The sequence below is a fragment of the Equus asinus genome, chromosome 10, assembly GCF_041296235.1.
Source record: "Equus asinus isolate D_3611 breed Donkey chromosome 10, EquAss-T2T_v2, whole genome shotgun sequence".
Taxonomy (NCBI): domain Eukaryota; kingdom Metazoa; phylum Chordata; class Mammalia; order Perissodactyla; family Equidae; genus Equus; species Equus asinus.
In genome coordinates this window covers 67,013,558-67,036,973 of record NC_091799.1, presented here as the reverse complement: position 1 = coordinate 67,036,973, position 23,416 = coordinate 67,013,558, and the positions used below count along the sequence as shown (strand labels likewise).

General features: G+C 44.1%; 1 long non-coding RNA gene across 1 annotated transcript in view; it reads right to left on the bottom strand.

Moving 5' to 3' along the window:
• Positions 1-219: 219 nt before the first annotated feature.
• LOC139046409 (uncharacterized) overlaps positions 220-23,416 on the bottom strand; it is a 65,165-nt gene continuing 41,968 nt past the window's right edge. The window contains exons 3-4 of the long non-coding RNA XR_011506470.1: positions 708-954; positions 220-428 (exon numbers count right to left, since the gene is read on the bottom strand). This is a non-coding gene — a long non-coding RNA (uncharacterized lncRNA). The remainder of the gene's footprint in view (positions 429-707; positions 955-23,416) is intronic.

The window sequence follows — 23,416 nt, the reverse complement described above, 5'->3', positions numbered from 1 at the left end:
TGGCAGTGTCCCACATACAAAATAGAGGAAGACTGGCATAGATGTTAGCTCAGCAACAATCTTCCTCACCAAAAAATATAATAATAATAATAATAATAATAATAATAATACCTAGGAAGATACTTATTCCAACAAAAACCTCCTCTTTGAAATTGTCCCTAGAGCTAGTTCATGAGCAGCAAATAACAGAATGACAGATAAAATGAAACTCATTATTTTATAATTACAGCTTTCTTTAATTAAGACAGATGTTGGTCCAGCTTACAATCATAATCAAAATCATTCTTAAAAAGGATGATATGGGGCCAGCCCCAATGGCCCAGTGGTTAAAGTTCAATGTGCTCCACTTCAGCAGCCCAGTGTTTGGTTCCCAGGTGCAGAAGCACACCACTTGTCTGTCAGTGGCCATGCTGTGACGGCAGCTCACACTAAAAGAAAAAAAAAGTGTGGGGGGGGGGAAGATTGGCAACAGATGTTAGCCCAGGGCAAATCTTCAACAAAAAAATAAATAAATAAGGGATGATAAGCTATAAATGAGACAATTAAAAAATATCCACAATCCAAAAGTGTGATTTAAAAAAAAAGTACAGTAAGCAGTAGCAGTATTACAAAAATAGGTGACAAGCCTCCCAAGCAATGCTTTAAAGGAGACAGTAGTCATTTTTTGTAAGACCTTTCTGTGAAATTGTAAAAAAACGGAAACCCACCTAATTTCATTATATTGTTAACATTCCTCTTTCAGTTGAGTACATGCGCACATTTATACCGTGTATCATGTCACCACCCTTTGAATGATCTCTTTTTATTTTTTAAAAGGTAATTTGTAGGGGCCGGCCCGGTGGTGCAGTGGTTAAGTTCTCACGTTCCGCTTCTCGGCGGCCCAGGGTTCGCCGGTTCGGATCCCGGGTGCGGACATGGCACTGCTTGGCAGCCATGCTGTCGTAGGCGTACCACCTATAAAGTAGAGGAAGATGGGCATGGATATTAGCTCAGAGCCAGGCTTCCTCAGCAAAAAGAGGAGGACTGGCAGTAGTGAGCTGAGGGCTAATCTTCCTCAAAAACAAAAAAATAAAAGGTAATTTGTAAATTTTCCTGTTAATAAATTAATATAAATTAACTGGAGTTCAGAAAACACAGAAGAGTATAAAGAAAGTATAATCACCTATTATCCCACCTCAAGAGATTAATCGTTTTAAAGGTGAGTTTTGTATATGACCTTAAAAAGGATTAGAATGAAGCTGAGATGGCCCAGCCGATTGAGAACTAACATTCAGAAAACTAGTATTTATCCTGTAGAAACTGACTACTGTGGGGAGGATCAAGTCACAGCATTCTGTCTACAGGTCAGACCTCAAGTAATCAACGCCAAACATATGAGTGCCTTTGGCACTAGGGATTCTTCAATCTGAAAAGCAGTGCCTTTCCCAGCTCAGAAAGCTAAGTCCCACAGATCGGAGCAAGCCAAGCGTTGTCTGTCTTTCCAGGCAAGTTGGCCTGAGTAAAACAAAACAGGAGGTGCTATTAACTTTCCCCTCTGGACTACAGAATGGGAGCCACTGCAACCTTTCATCCACTTGCCATGGTCCAATCCAATCAATCCTGCCAGCACCTATGTCCAGAAAAAGAAAGGCTCCACTCTTCCCAAGGGCCCTGAAGTCTACCTCTGAGGGCTGAGGTAAGGAAGAAAGCATTCTTGACAAATACCTTCCAGAGTCCTGAAGTCTAAATCTAAGTTTACTCATTAATCACTGTACTTGTGCGCCAAGAAAGGTACACGGCATCTGAATTCCGCCAGCTATGTTAGCAGAAATCCATATAAAACCAGCTGAAAGGGTACTTCCTCTTTAGCATCTTCCTGTATTCCTTTGGCCATGCTAATGCCCCTCCCTTCTGTCTCAGTCACTGAGCTGGATGCTGACTCTATGGACCTGGAACCGAGTAGGAACCACTCTGGGTTGGACAGGTAGACTTAGAAGATACTAGCATATAGTGAAGGCTGAAGTAATAGGACTGGGTCGTGTCTCCAAGGAAGAGCAGGTAGAGAATGAAGAGGAAAGGATCAAACTGGAGATTTGAGGAAGCTTCAGGTCTGGCAGGACCCAGTGACCGACAGAATGTAGGGGACAAGGAACAGGGGCATGCACAATGAAACCCATTTTTGAATGCATACTATCTTATCATTATTTGCTATAAAGCTCTCCTTATAATGAGCATCTCAATGGCAGGAACTTAGTCTTATTTATCTTTAGGTCTTCCTTAGCATCCAGCAGGTGCTTAATTGATATCTATAGGAGAGAGAGTAGAAGAGGAAAGACGAGAGGGTAGAAGTAGAGAAGAAGGAAAAATTGGAAAAGATGGAGTGGGAACTAGGAAAACAGGAAGGAAGTAACCAGCCAAAGAGATAATATTTCCACAAGTATTCCTTGTCCAGCCTACTTGTTATTAACTTAGAATTTGGTGACCAAGTCAAGCTCTGAACCAGAAGAGACATGGCCAGAAGGCTGGATATAGAGTGTTTGAATGCACGTGCAGCAGAATCTACTGCTGGGGGAACTCAGGGCCAGCTCCTGGGAACCAGCCTCCAGAGCAGAGATGAGGAGCCCTGCTCCCACTCAGAGAGTACACAGCGTTTCTAGATCTAAAAGAGAAAACAATGAAAACGTCAGTAAAGTCAAGGCTTCTGAAGTGAGGATATCTTCACTGGTTTTTCGGGCTGCTTTAAGAGAAAGCAGTAAAACGGATCCTGGAAACTCAGTTGGCCAAATACTGAAAGGAAGGCACAAAAGACTTGGTAGCAGCTAAATAAATGTCTATGATTATCAGTTCACACTGGTGCACTGGCTTGTAGGAGATAAGACTGTCAGGTGGCAAAAAGAGGGCAGAATGGCGCTGGTTCACAGGGCATTCATATCACACTGATGGTGGGTTCCCCACAATGACAGCAAATGATAGGTCTCCAAATGGCTGTGGTCTGCATCTTCTAAAAACTCCTATTCATTTTCTCCCAAAGTTTATCTCCATTTGACTTTGTCAGTCCTTGAAGCTAATAAATTATGGAACTACTTGCCTAGAAAAATATTTTTTATGGAAAGAATCAATTGTAATCTAGAGGAAACACTCACTGTCTGAATTCCAACAAACCTGTTCCCTGATATGGCTGAGTTCTCACACTCTGCCCAAAGGCAAGAGACGTACCATGAATAGAAACAGGGCAAGGCCCTTTATCCAACACTCTTGCACTGTATGCAAGTTCAGTTCCCTAATGGGAAGGTGGGGTGAGGGACAGGGAGGTTCAGAAACATCTTTTTATCTGGCCCTACTTGGAAATTTTTGTTTAGTCTGGAGAAACCCAAACGATACAGTTCTTAAGATTCTGTACTTTTTCACTTTGGCTTTGTGTATGCTATGTGCACCAAAAAACTGTCAAAGCACAAACTCATTTCTGGAGCAATTTAAAGTCGGCGCATGCTAAACAATGAATTTAAATACTGTGTTGCTTTTCCGTAGTTCCTTTCAAGCACAGCATTAAGTCTCTGGGTTTTTATAGGAATTTCCTTAACAATTCGGTCAGATAATACCTCCTCCATTTTCCAAATGAAAAAAATATTTTGATAAACGGTAGAGCATAGCCTGTTTCTTTTGATGGAGTCCTCATTACCTGCTCAATTTTCCCCTCAACTTCCCCTCCTGTCCCCTCCCAAGAAGGGCATTAAACACCAATCATTTCTTTACAGCATTCATATACACACACACAATCATGGATACTGTCTTGACTACATTTTCTTATTTCCTATATTCTTGATGCTCTGGCTTTTGAGGCGTTGATCCTAGAGAGATTGCCCCTTTCAGAGCTAGCTAATTCCTAGATAGCAAATGAGTCCCCTGGGAGGGAGCCTTTAATAAACAAACCAACCAATGCAGGGTCCACACTCCCAACTCCATCTTCTTTATCAAATTCTCACACACCACACCAATATCCCCACTACCCTAAATCACCCCAGGGCCAGGAACCAGACAACTAGGGACCACCCCTATAGCTCAGAGCCTGCCAAAATTATTCAATTCTAAACTTACTCAGTGTACCTTCCCTGCCCCACCCATTCCTTCCCAGGAAAACCCTAGTAAAGGCTCTGGGCCATGCTCTGCTCGCTCTCTCTCTGACCCCTGATCAATTCCGTTGCTTCCCTATATTGCCTGCATGGCCTGGTGTGTTGTGCCTCATGTTTCTAGGGATCTGTGAGTACAAAATTCTTCCTTCATGACAATCATTTCTGTGTCTGTTTGTCTTACCACACCTGATTAGAACAAATCCTGGGTACATTTTTAACACATCCACATTCTGAGAAAACCCAATAATCTAAATGCTTTAGAAGTCACTCACTTTTAGTAGGCCACCTAAAAATAGAGGGACAAGGATGAGAAATTGTAGTTCAAGGCTCTCATCCCCAGGGAAGAAAGCATTGTCTAAGTACTATCTCAAAGCTCATTCTATCTAATTGGGAATGAGAGTCCTTACTTCAAGTACTAGGCATGTGAACCAACTGTGTTTTTATAAAACTGTTTATGCAATGTGTATATACATGTGTGCTGTGAGTTTCCTAAGATCAGGCATGATAACTCACACTTTTTTGCTTCTGCTATAGCTCCCAGCACAGGGAAGGATCCCGTTGCATAAACAATATTTTTTAGTGATTAAGACATGGCCACTGAAGTTAGAGTTTGGACCAATTTATGGATCTGTCACTTACTACCTTGAGCAAGAAGTTACTCAAGGCTCAGTGTCCTCAACTGTAAAATGGATGTAATGATATGACATACCTCATAGAGATGATGAACAATTAAATGACTAATATATGCAAGAAAGTTAGGAAAATTCCTAGACTATAGTAAACCTTTAATAAATATTTTCTAATATTATTATTATGATGGGTGCTTTAGGGTAGTGGTTAAATTAAAGAGCATTTAAGACAAAGTCTCTTTTTGTTATGGTAAAATTGCTTACACCTATCTATCAGTTTAATTAGGAAAAAACAAAACAGAAAGGGAACACTTATTAAGCACTTTGAGTAATCCAGACTCTGAGCAAGACCCTTTGCCTTATTTATTTCATCCAATCCTCACAACAACACTATGAAGTAATGTCCTATCTGTTTCACAAATGAGGTAACTGAGGCTCAGAGAGACCAATCTCCTCAAGATAACCCAACTTTTAAGTAGCAGAGTCAAAATTTGAACAAAATTCTGTCCAACTCTCAAGCCCACTAGTCCTTGTTGCCTCCCAAGTAGAACTGGAATCCAACATCCTTGGAAAGCTCCATTACCATGGGAGTTCCAGGGAAGTGGTAGAGAGGAGAGACAATACAGTGATGTGTTCCTTAGCAAAGAGAAAATACCCAGAGTTGCCACTGTAAACAAAGAACACAGAGTAGAGATATAAGCACTGAGGGAAAATACAAAAAGACAGAAGTAGATGAAACAGGAACTGGTAGTATCTAAAAAGAAGTGGAAGAAAAAACTATAGCATCACAAAAATGAAGTTCACATTGAATGTGGCACTAAGGAGATTAGACCCTGCTGCAAATATAGTAAAAGACATGGAGGATGTGGTGAGAGAAGTGAGTAAAACAAAAAGGAAGCAAACAAATGGCTACCAAAAAAAGTTCAGAGAAAAAGATGATAATTATGGAAGAGATTAAGTGAGAAAATATGAGCAAAATTCACATCCCTGAAAAAGAAAACCTAAACAATGGAACAGTAACATATTTCAAGATACAATTCAAAGTGACTTCTGCTTGTATCACAGGTGGCAGCCCCCCAGGACAAGGCTGTCCTTGCAGGGTGGTCTGCCTTCTCTAAAATGTTAGATCAAATCTAGCTCTTCTTCAAATCCAGCTCCATCAGCCAATCTCAGGAGCGCAACATTTTGAATAATAAAATTGATCCTTCAGGTATAAAAGCCATATAATTTTTCCAATAAAAAAGGAAAGATTTAAATCTACAAATTGAAAGATACATCTTGTCCCTAGGAAAAAATATCACAGAACAATTGTTCGACTTCAAAGATAAAAAGAATTCTTTTAGTGTCCTGAAAAAAATACGGAGTCACTCATAGAAAGTGAAAAAAATCAGTGCTAGAAACAGTGAAGCTATGCCAACAAAGTCCTCCAGGAAAGAAAGTGTGACTCAAGAATTTTATTATCCATCAATAGAAGTATAAAGACAACAGGTAAACATTTCTGAAAATGCAAGAGCTCAGTGACTGAAGTTTTTCATTTGAGGACGTTACTAGAACCAAATATTACCCAACGAAGAGAACAGATAGGCCTCACTAAAAGAACTGCTGGTTATTATGTGTATTTCATCCAATTAACTGAGGGAGAACAGCTAGAACAAATGTGAGTATTTTATTTACACAACAGAAGGTAAATGTTATAAATCCTGAGCATGTATGTATGAAATAATTAACAACATTTTTAGACGAAGAAGGGACGACGTGCGATGACTGAAGTACACTGAGCTGTGCCCTTGAATAGTCAGAGTTAAAGACCCCAATCAAGAGTCAAAGGGGTGGACCCTGAAAGCCAGGATGTGAGGGGAGAGTTGTAAGTAGCCCTCTCCAGAGAGGCCTCAGCCACGACAAGAAAACTATGGGTAAGGGCCTTAGTGAGCGAACTCAAGGGACTTTCAACAGTGTCAGACTGTCAGACATCTGCTGTCTTAGGTTGCGTTCCTGAGAAGCAGACCCTGAAATGAGGCTTCATGTGCAAGCCAGTGATTTATAAGGAAGAGTGTTCAGAAAATCTGGTACGAGGGTGGGGAAAGAAGACAGAGGAGGAGAAGAAGCTAAGGGAGGATGAGATTTCCAGCACAGTCCCAGCCTCGGGCTGATCCCACAGGGAGCTCTAGAGAGTAAATTACATCTCCGAGTTGGTCCTGTTTTACAGCAAGGCAGCTAGGCTTGCCTTGTGCTGTTCCATCAGTCATTGGCTGTCAGGGAAATGGGGAGACAAACTCCCAGACTCCCAGGCACGCCCAGATCTCTGCACCTATAGGTGAAGAGACTGCAGTAGCCCAAGGGCATTTTCTTAAACAAAGTTGCAGTTACAAGCCACCCGGCCCACAACCCTGGGAGAGCCAGAGATAACTGAGTGTGGAGGAGTGGCAGAAGAGCAAGGCTGGAGAAGGTGGGAGGTGGCCTGCGCCCCCAAGCACACCTGAGCTGAGCCAGGCCCCAGTGAGAGAAGGGGACATGTGTTCACTGGGAGGAGAGATTGAGGTTTGGATTCTATATTAGTCCAGACTTTTTAAATGAAGAGGAGGCTACCTGTTAATACCTGAAAGTGACTGGTAAAACTAAGGGATCTACCAGAGAATTGTCTGTGGGCAAATAGGTAAAGAATATAGTGAATTTCAAGAGTTGGTGATGGGCAGAAACAAAGTTCCTTTCTGTGTGTACCAAGTTGGACTCCAACTTGTTCAACAAACTGCTGACAGATACGTGCTGCACACCCCACAAAGATGCTGAGATTCACATGGATTATCTCTGCAGAGACACGCAACACATCGGTAACAGCAGTTGTCCCTGGGGAAGGGAACCAGGTGGCTTTGGGGCAGGAGTGAGAGAAGACAATTTATGCCTTTTGAATTCTGATTATAAACATATATTTTTAAAATATATAATCATCTAAATTTAAAATCTTTTAACTAGTAAGGAAAGTAAAGCAAATAGAAAACCAAATAGGAAAATAAGCTGGAGCTGGGCATGGCTTAGTTTGCAAAATGTACAACACACAGTCTCACCCCCTCGCTATGGAGCAGAAGGAAGATTTGGCTCGGAGTCTCTGGCTACCAGTATAAAGAAAGGAACACCCACGATTCACAGCATCCATCAGGTGAACACAAACAATTTGTTCAGGAAAAACAAAGCTATTCCTAGAACTAAGGTTAGAATTAAATTTCTCCTTGTGGGTCCTCTCTTTTGGATCCAAAAAAGGAGTGAACATCCTCACTAACCTCATTATTGTAAAGACAGGGGCAAAATTCATAGAGCTGCCAATCTTACAATATTTGTTAGTATTAGTAATAAGAGCTAAAGGTGATATGGATCAGGGATCATCGTGGGCTTCATAAGTGAAGTAATGAAATGATGGCAATTATTTGGCTTTAGTAGGAAAGATGGGAAGAAAATTAAGGGGTCTACAGTGCTGAATCATTAGGCTGCTGCTGCTTGAAATTCACTTAATCTTCTGAGTCAGATGCAATCAACTGTGCACCAAGGATTAAATTTCATGATGGTTTGTCTTTAGATAATATTCAAGCTTTGAGGCCTGTGCACAAGGCAATGAATGAATGATACAGCTGCCCAGAACACTCACCTAAATATCTTCACTACAACCCAAAGTAAATGTGAATCACTTACCACTACACACCTATTAGAATCGATAAAATTAGAAAGACTGACTATACTAAGTGTTGACAAAAATATGGAGCAACTGGAACTCTCGTACACTGCTGTTGGGAATATAAAATGGTGCAATCACTTCAGAAAATAGTGTGACAGGTTCTTAAAAAGTTATACATACACCTACCATATGATCTAGCACTCTACTCCTAAGTATTCACCCAACAGAAAAGGGAAACTATGTCCATACAAGACTTGTACACAAAAAGTAGCAGCTTTATTTGCAAATAGCAAAAAACTGGGAGCTACCAAAGGTCGAATCAATAGGTGAATGGGTAAACAAATTATGGTAAAGCCATACAATGGAGTACCACTCAACGATAAAAAGAAATGAACTATTGGTACAGGCAAAGTCAATGGTTGGGTGGTTCTTACAGGCCAGGAACTTCACACGGTTTCATTTTAGCCTCACAGGCACCCTATAAGGTAAGTATTATTTTCTTTTTAGAGCTGAGGAAACTGAAACTTAGAGAAGGTGAGCAACTTGTCTGGGGTCACTCAGCTGGTGAGCGGCAGAAGCAGGACACAGACCATGCCAGGCTGATGGAGAGTCCTCACACACACTTTGACCAGCAGGGAGTCCTTTGGGCTCCTTGGACCCACCAGCCTCTTCAAGGTGAGGCAGTACTATCCAGGAGATGACCTCCCAAAATGAGATGGAGTTCAGAGCTGGTGGGGAGAGGGCATCTTTGAAGGAGAAGAAACTTTTTCTTTTTTCAAACAATGCCCCAGATGACTCACCCTTTCTTGTCACTCAGCTCCAAATCTTCAGGACTTAATCTTGATGTGTCAGATCTGGGGACCTGTTAGAGTGCTCCCCAAAGAGGCTGCCCTTCTGTCTCAAGGCACAGGTCTGCACAAGCTGCAGCTCCACCTGGGCACCTATTACTGAAGCAAGCTGCAATTTGATATTCTCTTACTGTTTACTTCTGCCTTAATTACAGGGTGGGGGAAAGAGCGCCTAAGGTTTGCCAAAAACTTGGGTGATTTTTTTAAAAAGTTCCTTCCTTTCTTTCCAGTTGTTCAACTCTGTTGGGAAAGACAAGAGGAATGCTTTTGGAATTGAGCTTGCTGCTGAGTTGCCAGGGTTTAGAGATCTCCGCAAAGGTCATTGTTTTCTGTAAAGGTCATTATCTTTTCATGAAAACCCCGGTAAAGCATGCCAACGCAGGAAAGCCACCAGCTTGCCAAATGTCCAGTGTCCCAGTCACCTGCTCTTCCTGCTCTCGGAAGGATGTAGATGATCTCTGGAGTAAAGACACCAGATCGGTTTTGTTCCTTTCTTGCCCTTAAATCAGCTGCAAAATGCACGAACAAAGCACACACAGGACGATTCTCAGAGCCCTGTGCCGCCTCCTCGTTAAGCACCAGCAGCTGCTGGGTGTTGCATAGAGCGAGATAAGCAAGATGACATTCGTGGCCATTCATATCCTGAGTGTAGATCATTGTGCTCTCAACGGAATTTCTGAGGTTTCCAGCCCCAAAGAATACCCCACCAGTGAAAATACGGAGAGAGGGTGAGCTCTGGGCAGGGGTCCTAGGCAGGGTAGGGGGTGTACAGCAGGAGTGGCAGGCAGAATCAAGCAACCAAATCACGAGTTACTTGCTCTTCGGAAAAGTGGCTCTGCTGACAAGAGAATTAGGGCAGGATGATTTTGGCAAGCCTCATGTTGTGTTAGCTGCACAAACTTTTCCTTTCCTCTTATGCAGCCGCTTAATAATTGGGTGGGAGCTTCTTTTCACATTTCATGGGGAAGCGATTCCTGTCAGATGTTTTTCAAAGGGGTTCCACCTTAGGTTTGCCAGGCACACACAATTCCAGATGCAACTCTGAGTCTATTATGTTTGAGAAGATTAAAGTTTGTAGCTCTCCTGCCATTGGCAGGGTTTTCATTTTGCTCCTTTCCTCACAGTGTTCTCAAGTTAAGCGATTCTCACCCTTCTCTCTACCTCAAGTCTTAATGAAAAATATGAGGGAGTGTAGGAAGAACCAGAGGGTGGCCAGGGGCCATTGGCATCTAGCTGGAAGCTGCCAAACCACGTGAGTGTGTCCTAATTGGAGACATTTCCCTCGCCCCAGTGGGGGCCTCTAATTTACCTCGCTACGGGCAGATACTAATTTTCATACCCATGGCGGGGCTTGTTGGAGGAAATTATTTCAATTACTTCCCTTCCATCTTCCTGCCTGTTCCAATATCCTCTATGTCCCCATCCCTTCCCCCCACAGCCCCGCCTTGGTCACCCATCATCAGCAAATATAACTACAGCTCTGAATAGGGCTCCCGCATGTAAAATACCAGTGCCCCAGAAACAGTCTGCAGGGACCCCACACGAACCCTGCACCCAGGCCACCACTCTGAGAGTGTTCTCATCATCATCTGAGGTGGGGCGACAATGGGGACCTCAAATATAGCAGGGCTGTACTGGCATGTGCTCCCACATTGGTGGTGCCAAAAAAAAAAAAAAATCTCTCCAAAGAAAATATCCCTATAGAAAGTTTTTAAAGAAAAAGATCACTAAATATATGAAAACTTCCACTTCATGCAGATTATTTAAATATATATGTATATATCCTTTCCTCCATCCCATTCATTCATTCATTCATTTAATTTATATCCATTGAGAGCATACTATATGCCAAGCACTGTTCTAGGCACTAGAGATTCAGGAGGGAAGGAACGAAATTCCCCGCCCTGTGGAGCTGACATTCTGGTAGGAGGAGACAAAAAAATAAACACATAAGTGTATATTTCAAGTTATGACAAGAGATACAAAGAAAAAGTAAGCAGGGAGATAGAAAGTGATGGAGATTAGGAATGATGTTTAGGCCATTATGAAAGCCCTCATTGAGGAGGAGACAGGCGAGCAGAGAGCTGAGGGAAGCAAGGCATGAGCCATAAGGATATCTGAAGGAAGAATACACTAGGCAGAGGGGAAAGCAAGTGCAAATGTCCTGGGGTGGGAGCATGCTAGCAGGAGCAGCAAGAAGGCCAATGTGGCTGGAGTAGAAGGAACAAGGAGGGAGGAGCAGGAAGCAAGGTCCTTGAGGAGGGGGCCCTGATGGGGTGGGCTCAGAATGAGATTGGCAGACTCTGGCAAGTTCTGAATTCTGAACAGAGGAGAGGTGCCATCTAACGGTGTAGAAAGATCACTTGGGCTGCCGGGTGGAAAGAGATTGAGTGGTCAGGGACAGAAGAGGGGAGCCCAGTTCAGAGGCAACTACAGCAATCCAGGCAAGAGGTGATGGTGCTGGGACGAGGTAGAAACAGCGGAGGTGGTAGGAGAGAAGAGTTTCTGGGTATGTTGAGAGGAGACAGCTGCAGGATTTGCTGATGGATTGGTTGCCTGGAGGCCTTTGGTCCTGAAACTTGTGGTAAAAGAGTGGACCTAGCAGTGAGTTCAGGGAGGCACAAATGCATCCGAAATAGCGGTTTCTTGAATTCTGGCCATTAGGCAAGGGGAAAGGCCCCGTTTACTGAGCACCAACTATGTGCCAGGTGTGTCCTTGGGTACTCTCACAGAAACTTCCTCCTCACAAGTCCTTGCAGTAGGTTTGACTATTTCCACTTCAAAGATAAGGAAAGGGATAGAGACCTGAACCTGTGTCTGCTTGACCCCAGAGCCTGTCACCCTGAGCCCCTTACGGAGGGACAGCCCCTGGAGGTGTGCATAGCATGGTGGCTCTGTGAGGTTCCACAGGCTCAGCAAGGGTGGGCACCAGAGTGAGAGAGCTCTGACACCCTCCTTGGCTTCTCATCAGAGCTCCAGGGCAGAGCTGCAAGTCCTGGGTCTGACCCAGCACTGAGCTTCCTCAGTGGGATCCCAGACGCAACTGCTGGGGCTGCAGCTGCCAGAGCCAGGAAGGCTAAGCAGGGAGAGGCAAGAGGTCCTGGCAACACTTTCAAGCCCCAGGTCCAGCTGTCCTGTGCTGAGAGGGATGGCACCACTGTGCACTGCCCATAGCCCCTATAGTCAAAGCCCCCTGAATTCAGCGTTTCCATACTTTGGTCTCCACACCCCAAACTTTCAGCTAGCCATCCTGGGAGAAGCCCAAGTTCGCTGACTCTAGGCTGTCCAGGACTGCTTGGAGGAAACGGCCCACTCGACCCCAGTGCACCTGCACTGGGCGTAGTGTATTTCTCCTCTGGTTGCCAGAGCAACGGAAACAACAGTGACTGTGAAACCCCCTTAACACCACAGCCCAGGCTGACCCTGACCAATGGAAGCCAGACTTTGCATCTTGGTTGCTTCGCTTTTCTCCCACCCACCTAAAAGCATCTGCTCCAAAACCAAGAACTTACCCAATCCTCAGACTGAGCTGAAACTGTTCTCAAAGCTGGATCACTGAGCTCTTCCCAGCATGCCTGGATTTCTCTGATCCCCAGCGCCCCAGGGAGAGGGTGGGAAGCCTGGATCCATGCATGGAGCAGAACGTCCGTCTAGGGGAGAGCACCCTGGTGGCCCCTCCTTGGACCTGCTGCACAAGCTCCTTTACTCCAAATCCAAGTCAAGTGGGCAGTTTCCCAAGGTGAGGCCATGGCCTGAGTTTGTCCCCCAACACTTGTGGGTCTGGGTACTGCCCTTATTAACAAATCCCATCTCCTGAGAGGCGCTGGGCCTCTAGGGCCAGCCCTTTCCAAGGGGGATTAGTGTCCTCCTCCCACACAAGGAAGGTCCCATGTTGAGAGGACAAGTGATTTACAGTAATTTATGACACCAACCAATTGCTGTGAAAATGACTGGAAAACAGACAATTTGTCCTGCCCTTTAATTCACAAATGCACATCATGAATGAGAGACACACTTGCTTTGAAGCAAAGTATAGAGCTCCAGACTGGAAACTGCAGCGTACCAAGCACTTGGCTGGCTCCTGTTTCCTCTCTCAGGCTGCAAGAAGAGGAGAGAGGATGCCAGGGTCCTTCCATCCATTCTGTTAGGCTCCACCACCGGAATTATCCTGAGGGTGAGGGCGGAGAGCACCGCTACGCTATTTCTTTAGTTCTCTCTAAAATCCCACAAGTTAGATATAGCATTTCCCATACACTAGAAATGAGAAAATTAAAGTTCACAGAGGTTAAATAACTTGCCTGAGATCAAATAGCAAGCAAGTAGCAGGACCAGAACTTGAATCCAGATTTCCTATTCCACATTGTACTCCAGCGGCGTATTGAAAGGCCTAAATAAGGGACTCCATTCTTTGATTATTGCACACTGAAAACCAAGGCATATGTACCAAGCCCTATCTTTTCAATTCTTTTTTTAGCTCTCTCTATAATGTACTCTGTACTTTAATAGACACTCAGATGGGTGACAAAATAAAAGAGAGCTCTCACTGAAAACTGACTTTCAGTTTCCTTTCTGCTTGCAAATTTTTTCAGAGAGAGTATCTCCTATGCACAAAACACTTTGGTCATTACAATGCTAGATGATACATAGTTCCTCTACTCATCAAACTTGCAACGGCGCTGGGAAGATAAGACGTGGACCCAACTAACTACCATACAAAGCAGACATGGTCTGTGCCCCAAGAATGGTGCCCTGCAGGGCACTGGGAGGTTCCAAGGGTGAGACATCACTTCTGTTTGGCAGAATCAAGGAAATCTTCCTAGATGGGTGATTTTGAAGCTGGGGCTTAACACAGGATTTTAATAGACGGAGATTGAGGATTTGGGCTTTTAAAAAACATCCATTTGGGAGCCAATCCGGTAGCATAGTGGTTAAGTTTGTGCACTCCACTTCAGCAGCCCAGAGTTTGTGGGTCCGGATCCTGGGCACAGACCTACACACCACTTATCAAGCCACACTGTGGCAGGCGTCCCACATATACAATAGAGGAAGACAGGCACAGAGGTTAGCTCAGGGCCAATCTTCCTCAGCAAAAAGAAAAAAAAAAGTCCATTTGTACCTTATACTTAGAATTTTACTCAAAAATTTTTTGAAATAAATAAAAGTAGGAATAATATTTCTGATATCATTCTGCTCCCTTGACAAGGAGCATCTCCAAGGAAACCAGGAGAGAAAAAGGAGAGTGTCCAGAGAAATAAAAGGCAGCAGCCCGGTTCGTCTGACTCTATCTGTCCTAAGCCCATGTAGAAAGCCATGCCACCCTCTCTTCCCTCACTGTCTGGTGCCTGCCTGCCTGCAGCAGCCAGCAAAAAGCTTGGAACTGTTGTGGGGGGCTGAGTTCTGCTCTGCTTTATATTCTCTGTTCGGAAATCAGGTGGGTGCTCATTTCCAAGCTAGAACAAGACAGGCCTTGTACAGACAGGTGGTTCCAGGACCATTTCCCCCAAGAACAAGGCTGTTCTTCCATCTTCTACTAGGACTTTGAAACTCTGACCCTTTTTCTTTCATTGCTCTCTTGTATCTCTCTTTAATAGATCAGATGACCGTTTGCTCTGCAAAACCAGTTTGCTACAGTAGGCGACATCTCAGGTAGGAACAGAGCATGGGATATGTCTGGTTTGTACTTAGTTCCCCCCGCCAGGAAAGCCCCGCTCCCTTTCCCCATTCAGCCTGGTTCCCTCCTACTCAGCCCTTGAAGCCCCGCTCAAAGGGAACCCTTCAGGGAACCATTCCCCTCCACACATCTACATCTAGGTCAGGTTTCCCCATGACATATTCTCATGTAGCTCACCTCCCTGGTTTGTAGTTATGTGTTATTGTGTATCTCCTCCACCACATCTTAACCTCCACGAAGGAAGGATCACCTGGGAGTATCACCGTGTCTGACACATGGAGGGCACTCTGCAAATAACTATAGACCAGACCACTGAGAGGCAGCCTGATGTAGCAATAATTGGACCCAGACAGACGCTGGCAGGAATGTTGCCTCCAAACACTTACCGTTTGGATAATTAATTATGCTTCCTATGTCTCAGCTTCCCCTTCTGCAAAATGAGGATAACAATATCGATTTCACAAGATTATAAGAAAAATATAGATAAGAGCATCTAGCTGGCACTTTGTGAGTGCTAACTCAGTAATATTAATTTCTTCACTTCCCTTGTCACCTGAGGTGGCTCGCCATGGCTCCCAAGGGTGCCCTTGACCTTGACCTTCAGGCCACACAGACCTTCCTTCTAAACCCTAGAGTCCACCCTACAATTCAAGACTGAAAATGTTCCCTGGGGCTATCTGAAGCTGAGTTGAGAGGTTTCATTCATCCTGTGTCTGTCAGGATTCAAAGCTGCAGGCAACAGAAACCAACTCTTGTTCATTTAAGCAGAAAAAGCAGTTACAAAAAGCAAATAGGAACAAGGTCACAGGCTTTCCACCAAGAACAATGCTCCAAATCAGGCTACAGGGCTGGTCCAGTGAGGCACTGCTCCCATCACTACTGGGCACAGACACTGTGACTGGTACTATGTGCATAGCCAGCACTGGACACTGGAAGCTGGCTATGGAACCACAGCCCATGTTGCCTCTAGAAACTAAACGTAGTGTCATTGATGTCCCACCCTCACCAGAATGGGGTCCACCAGGTGCCTGTTTTTGCTCTGAGTCAAAGTCTAGGACGCCACTTCTGATTGACGGAGCCAGGTCAACATGCCCAGAACCTAGTTCCAAAGTAGGATGAGAAAACCTGGGTCTGCCATGTTCAGCTTCTCCATGAAAGAAGGCTCTGCCTGATCAGGTTGGCAATTTCCCCCAAAAAAGAGAGGTGATCAGTCACAGGGCATCCAAAAGGAATGACAATTGCCTGAATTTGCCCACCTCCTGCTTCCTGGGTTTCTCCACACTCAACACTTGCTAGCCTCATGGACTGAGCACTCTAACTAACTGCTCCCCACCTACAAGCATTTGCTAGGTGACTCCTTCCTGCCCTATATCCCTGTAAGTCTAAAATATTCCCATTTTCCTAACACCTTCCTCATCCATTTATATCAGTTCTCCTCCTCCAAAGTCATTTGCCCAGCACTCTACACGCATGGAACACAGTCAATCCATCCCACAGCTCAAGTCATTCTGATTTCTAAAGTTCGATTTAGTTTACAGTTACTCTTACCCTATGGAGAATGAGAGGAATTTCGAATTTATATAGTATTTCAGGGAAGAGCACCTTCTCTCATATGGCCACCTGTGTCAATGTCTGAAACAGCTGGTCTCAGTGAACATTACGCTCTTAAGACAGTTCTCAAAAAAAGTATTCTTTGGCCAAATGAATTTGAGAAAAATTCCCCTATGAGAGTCATAATACACATTAGTCAATTAAAGGCTCTGAGAAATCATGAAGTAAACAAACCTGTTGAATTTTTCAACCCAAGCTTCCGAGGCTTATTTGACTACAAACCACTGCCACATTATGTTGTCCTGACAGCTTTTCACATCTAAAATATGCTGCAACAGAGATTCTTCCAGATCTACACAGAAGATTCCTCATGCTCCCTTCTTCGTGTCTCCCCTGCCTCCCTAAATAAAATTATCACCAAGTAAGTGATCCGGCACTGGGCTTAGAAAAGGGGAACAAGGACAATGAGGGGAGGCATAGCATTAGATCCTTGCTATTCAAAGTGTAGTCCATGGACCAGCAGTCTCAGCTTCACCAGGGAGCTTGGGAAATGGAGGATATTGGCCCCACCCCAGACTCCACCCCCAGAAACGAGTATCTGCATTTTAACAAGATTCCGAGGTGATACCTAAGCACAGTGAAGTCCGACCCAAACTGGCATAGATAACTTCTACACCTACAAACTCCAATTCCATATGAACATTAAAGGAATTCAACTCACGTCCAAACTTCCTTAAGTAGATAAATGTGTCCATACCCGCAAGGGATTTGGTTCCTCCCTCTAGGATTTTACACAGCTCAGCATTCTTTCACAGGGAGGGCCCACACCCTTTGGGATTCCGGGACTTTAAGGAAACCTTAAAATTTTGTGGTTTGGCCACAGAGAAGCTGTGCTGACTTCTATGATCTTCTTTAAAATATCCTATGGGAGCCCCTGGCCCCCAGCACTGAGGGATGTGCGATTCACACCATTGTCCCCTTGCACACCCAGAAGGTACTACTGAAACCAGCTGCAGAAAAGGTAGCATTTAGAAATCCAATTCTGCAGAGTAGAAAAAGAATTCTAAAACGGCACTTAAGTTTCCTGCAAAAACTAATCTCTCAACCACCAACATGTGTGTTAAGATATGGCGGATTTTAAAAAAATGTATACTGTAAACAAAACCAATTTTGGCATCTCAGCCTCAGCCTGCATGCCACCCCATTCATCTGCCTTACTTTACAAAAGGTCTTACTAGTTCCCATAATGCCCTGCTTTGCAGGGTAGGATTTCAAGGGATTTGGAGTGAGACGGACCTCGGTTCAAATACTGGCTCTGCTACTTACCACTTCAGTGGCACCAACTGTTCTCTTGGCTGTGGATTCCTCCCTATAAAATGGAGCTATGAGGACCAGCTTCTCAGAGCTGTTGTAATGAGGGCTCCAACAGGTAAGTGTGAGGGGCGGCAGCAGTGCCTCACTCGTGTCAGGAGCTCCAACCACATTAGACCCTCATATACCTTCTTTCCAAGCCCACTCATGGAGTGTCAGCTCAGGACTTCCCTGCCCACAGACCTCCAGCCTGAGGTGACCACCCTCCTAGAAAGCTGTGGAAATGACAGCCTGGATCCTCCCTCACTCCCAAACACCTCGCCTTTACCCTCCTACTTACCACAGACCACAAGCTCCAGAGGCTGCCTGGAGTTTTGGCAAATTTTTTTCTCCACCTCCCCAGCAGCCCCGCGGGGCCTCTCTTGACCTGCAAAGGGCTTGGGAAAGGAGGCAAAGGAAGAGAGCTGGGGAGGAAATGGGTAGAGGAAGGGTTGGGGGAGTCCTTCCTCCAGAGACCTACACTCTGGGGTCTATCCTCCCTGATTCTGAGAAAGAAGGAAGGAAAAGGAAAATTCACCATGTTTTCCTCTTAAGCTATGGGAATAAGGTAAATAATGAACCTGCTTTCTTCTACTTAAAATTGAAGCTGGTAGAAGGTGATCCTCACACATGGGTACAGATTCAATCTATGGACGTGTGATATTGTAAAGAAATACATATTTAGTCTTCTTCCATTGTTCCTGGCACAGAGCTCCTAAAACCCTTGGAATTTCCTAAGTGAGGAGAGCTATAAAGACGTCTCTTTTCATGTTAATGACATGACTTTTTAGACCTCACCTAAGGATGGGGGCTGGTTGCTAGGAAGACTAACCATGTGATTAGAGGGTTGGAACTTTCAGTCCCATCCCCCTGACCTCCAGAGAAAGGAGAAGGACTGGAGATTGAGTTCAATCACCAATGGCCAATGATTTAATCAATCACGCCTATGTAATGAAGCCTCCATAAAAACCCAAAAGCCTGTTGTGCAGAGAGCTTCCAGGTTGGTGAACAGGTGAAGATTTGGAGAAAGTAGAGAGCTCAGAGAACATGGAAGTTCCGTGCCCTTCCTCATACCTTGCCCTATGCATCTCTTCCATCTGCATGTTCCTCTGAGTTTTCTGAGCTGCTCCAGGAAATTAATCAAACCTCAGTGGGGGTCACTGGAACGCCCAATCTATAGCTGGTGAAAGCTTGCAACTGGTGTCCGAAGCGGGTGGGGGCAGTCTTGTGGGACTGAGACCTTAAGCTCTGGGGTCTGATGCTATCTATCTTCAAGTAGATAGTGTCATAATTGAATTGAATTGTAGGACACCCTGCTGGTGTCTAAGAATTGCTTAGTGGTGTGGGAACCCCACCCCCACACATACACAGACCCAGACCCAGACACACACACACACACACATAGGAAATTGGAATCATTTGGGGGGAGGGAGGAAAATTACTTGTAAGTCACCCATCCCTTAGAGGGAAGAGACAGAGATATGACCATTGGATAATCAGACCCCAAGTGACATGTGGATTGAAGCTGAAAAAGACCACAGGCCACAGACTGATGCTTGCTCCAGATCCACTTGTGGGCTCATTGTCAGTACCAAAGGAACATAATTGTTAATCATCCCAGTTATGTTTTCCAGATAAGATAACTTGTTCTGTGGACTGAGAGCACGCATATTAGCAACACTAACAAGGTGAAGATGATCAGTGTCATTAACAGCAAGTCATATGCTTAAATGTACTGACTAGCAAAAATACACAATAAGACCTTTTTCTGAAATATGGTCTACAAATAACTGTATTTTAAATAGTCAACAAAATGATTTTTAAAATTCAATAACAGTTCTCAGTTTCCTGAAGTATTTGAAGGAGGCCCAATTTCTACATCCAGGGCTAAGGGTGGGCCACAAAAGGATTTAATGTAGGTCCCAGACAGGGGACCCACCCAAAGCTGCATCTCATCTCACAGAGCTACTCAAAGTGTGGCCCATGGACCAGAAAGGTTGACATCACTGGGAGCTTGTTAGAAATGCAGAGTCTCAGGTCCCACCCCAGAGCTAAAGAATCAGAATTCTCATTTTAACAAGATCTGCATTTTAACAAGATCTGCAGGGGATCCAGGCACTCACTAGATTTTGCGAAGGGCTATTTTAGAACACCAGAAACTCAAGGGGTTATTCACAGGTTCCTTCTGAGGGTAATCAGGGGGAGGCAGATTCATTCTGTCACAGTCATGAAACAACAATAAAGGGATAGTGCTTTTTGTGGCATTACTCACCAGGGCAGGGGAATGGCAGCTTTGTTCAGAGATCCCCTGACAATACTCCTACTCAGATAAATTAATGGTCCCAACTCATTTGTGGACTCTTGAGGCAGGAACAATCAATTCACACGTCAATGTACCCATGGATCCACATGGCCCCTACGAGAAGCCTACAATTGTGTTGTAGGGCTCACAAGGCCTGGGAGGTAAGCTTGTCTTGTCCTTACTCTTTATGGCCATACTCATTAACCTTCAACCAGCAGCCATTTCATAACATGGATGTGCTGGAAAGTGCAATGATAAGAGATGGTGCAACACAGTGAAATGGAAGCACGGGATGAAGGAAGAGGAGGGAAAAGGAGGGGTATTTTACTACTTCTACAGGAACTGTGACAAGTGTGATGTGTGCAGGTTCAGGCCTGAGGTGGGGATGAGGAAAAGTAGAGAGGGGTTAACAACGGACACCAGTCTCTGACTTTTACTGAACAAATTCAAATGTGTTCTTAAGGCCCTGTGAGGTTCTGAAAATTTCAGACAATTTATGATTAGAGTATTCGATGAAATAGTTTAAACTGAGCAGAAGAATGGCCACACCAAAAGATTTCTATCAGATTTTTAAAATATACCCAAAGTGTGTGCAACATATAAAAATAGGCATATATATTTATAATGTGAAAGGAGACCAGCTAAATCTATGTCACGAACAGCCCGCCTCCAACTGCGCTTCTTTGCCCCATTTTGCCCCGCCTCTCTGAGAACAGCCAGACAAATTACAGTAAAATTAGCATCTTTCTACTTCCAAATCCTCCAGTGAGAAAGACAGCTCAGCTTCACAGAAAACTGGAAAAAGACTGAAAATTCCCTTTCAGAAAGGCCAAAGTTGGCTTCTTACTTTTTGAGGCGTTCATTTACATGAGGAACAAAAGAACTTTAAGGCATAAGATTGACAGTCATGGTCATTACCCAAATTTTATCCTCCATATGTACTCACCTATCTTCCACTTCAAAATCTTCTCCCAAAATTTCCCAAAGAAAATTCAGTTCTTCTCCAATTCCTCCCTCTCCCCATAGGAAGAAAAAGCAGGCTCCCAGGCAGCAGCCCTGAAAGGCTCCTGACTTGGATAAGAGGAAGTGAACAATATATAGTAACGTATGCCATTTGTATGCCCTTCCCCTTTACAGAGCTCTTTAACATGCATCATCTCCAGCTTCTGAAGAGGTATGAATTGTGCTTAATTAAAGCCTGGGTGATGGAAGTGGATAGAAAGTTATTTCGAGGTTGTTCACACATCTTCAGCCCCTCTTATCAAGCTTTCAGAGTTCTATTCTAAAAGGTTAGGGGGTGGTAGGAGGCAATTATGTCTCTTCTCTAGCAGCTGCCAGAGATTACTGCCATCAGAGTAATTATCACCAAATAATTGTCCCCTTTCTTCCCTGCTGACAGGACAGAATGGGAACAGAAACTCATCTGAAATAGATTTTGTACTTGCTGAATACAAGTTGGATAGCTCAGGTCAGTGGGCACCCACTGAAGGATTTCAGCGTCATGTCTGTTGACCTTAGAGAAAAATTAAAATTCATCTTATACAAAAGGGAAAACACCATCAACTGTCACCTGCCTGAAGTTATCCAGATTTCCTGAAGTTGAGTAACTGTGGTTTCAGACTGAAATAGGTGCTTATTTTAGCCTAAAATAAATTCTCCTCTGCTGAGGATGATAATTCCAGAAGACAGGAACAAGAGAAGCATTTTCTGGAGCCCTGAACTTTAGGACAAGTACCTGGCTTCTCTTCATAGTGGTAATTGTGAAAAGACAGTCTTAACAGCAACCCCTACCCCATTCCCTGCCTTTATGACATTGACAGGGAGGTTGTTAAAATTGTCTACTTGGCTGGTCTCTGGAACGGGCACAAAGTCCAAATTCTCTATGGGACTCCTCAAAGTTGTCATAGGACTGAAGATAAGCTAAGCTACAATGTGAATGAAGAGCTCTGTGAATGCATTAGTATGTTCTTTCAGGCTACCATCTACCCAGGAGTGCCCTAGACTGCTGGGAAATGAAGTGTTTCATACAAATATTCATGGGCAATTCTGTGCAGGGTGGTGAGCAAGAAAGTAGAATGAGTTATCAGAATCTTTAAAGTCTGGTAATATGAAGGTGAGAAGGTGTGAAGGTGGTCATTTCTTTATTCTCTCTCATTGAAGGGCTTTAATTTCAACCAATAAGCATACAGTATTGCCTGATGTGTACCAGACATTGTGCTGGGGGATGGGGGCCTGGGGTACAGGGAGGAATCTGAGGTAATCAAGACAAGCTCTACCCAGTGGGTCACAGTGCAACTCCTCATTCTTTTCTAAAGGAGGCAGAATGGTAACGAGACTTCTGAATTAGAAGAGTCACAAGATCAGAGCTGCAAATTTGGTTTCACCACTTGCTAGTTATTGACCTTGGGCAAGTCACTGACCTCTCCGTGCCTCAGTTCCTTCCTCTGTTAAGTAAGGATAACAATACTCTGGCAACGTACCTCACAGGATTGTTGTGACGATCAAATACAATTAAACATGCAAAATCTCTTTACAAGTTTCAAAGCATTATGCAAATGTAAGCCTTACTATAATTATGGGTCACAGTGAAAGAGCTATTAGATTCCTAAAACAATGCCATTTGCTACATAAACAACAGCCCTACCCAGCAACTCCCATTTTTTTAAATCCCCTAAAAATCAGCACGAGAAAAATAAGTCTGCTTTCCTTCAAAGGCAGGTGTGTACTATAAATATTTGTGTGGCCCTAGTGCCAAGAGCACAACAGGTGCTCAAAAAATGTTGAAAAAATGGAATCGTCATGTGGCTCCACAGTCAGATTAGAGAAAAGGACCCCAAATAGTTTCAATTAAAAGGATTTTCAGAAAGGTTTTCACACCTTCATCTCCATGGAGGCCAAGTCAACCAAATGTGCTGAATCCAAGCCCAAGCCTGCAGAACCTGAGCACACCAGCAGGCCCCAGCCTGGCCAGCCCCTGAATCCAGCCTCTCTGGACCCCACCATCTCACCTTCGATCACAGAACTGTAGGCGCCATTCAAGATAGCTTGGCGACCCCACTGTTTCATGGGGAGGAAACAGGCAAATGGTGAAGCAACTTCCCCAAGGTCCCAGAGCTGGTGAGTTAGAGCTGAGATTTTCCAATACCTTCCAGCTACTCCTTCAGGCTAAAATTGGTGGATAATTTGTTTTCTTTTATTTTTGTCTTATGAGGGAGCTGACTTCATTTTCAAAAGAAATCTCTTTGCCAGTAGTTGTCAAACCCAGGGAAGGATTTTCCATTATTTTTCAAAT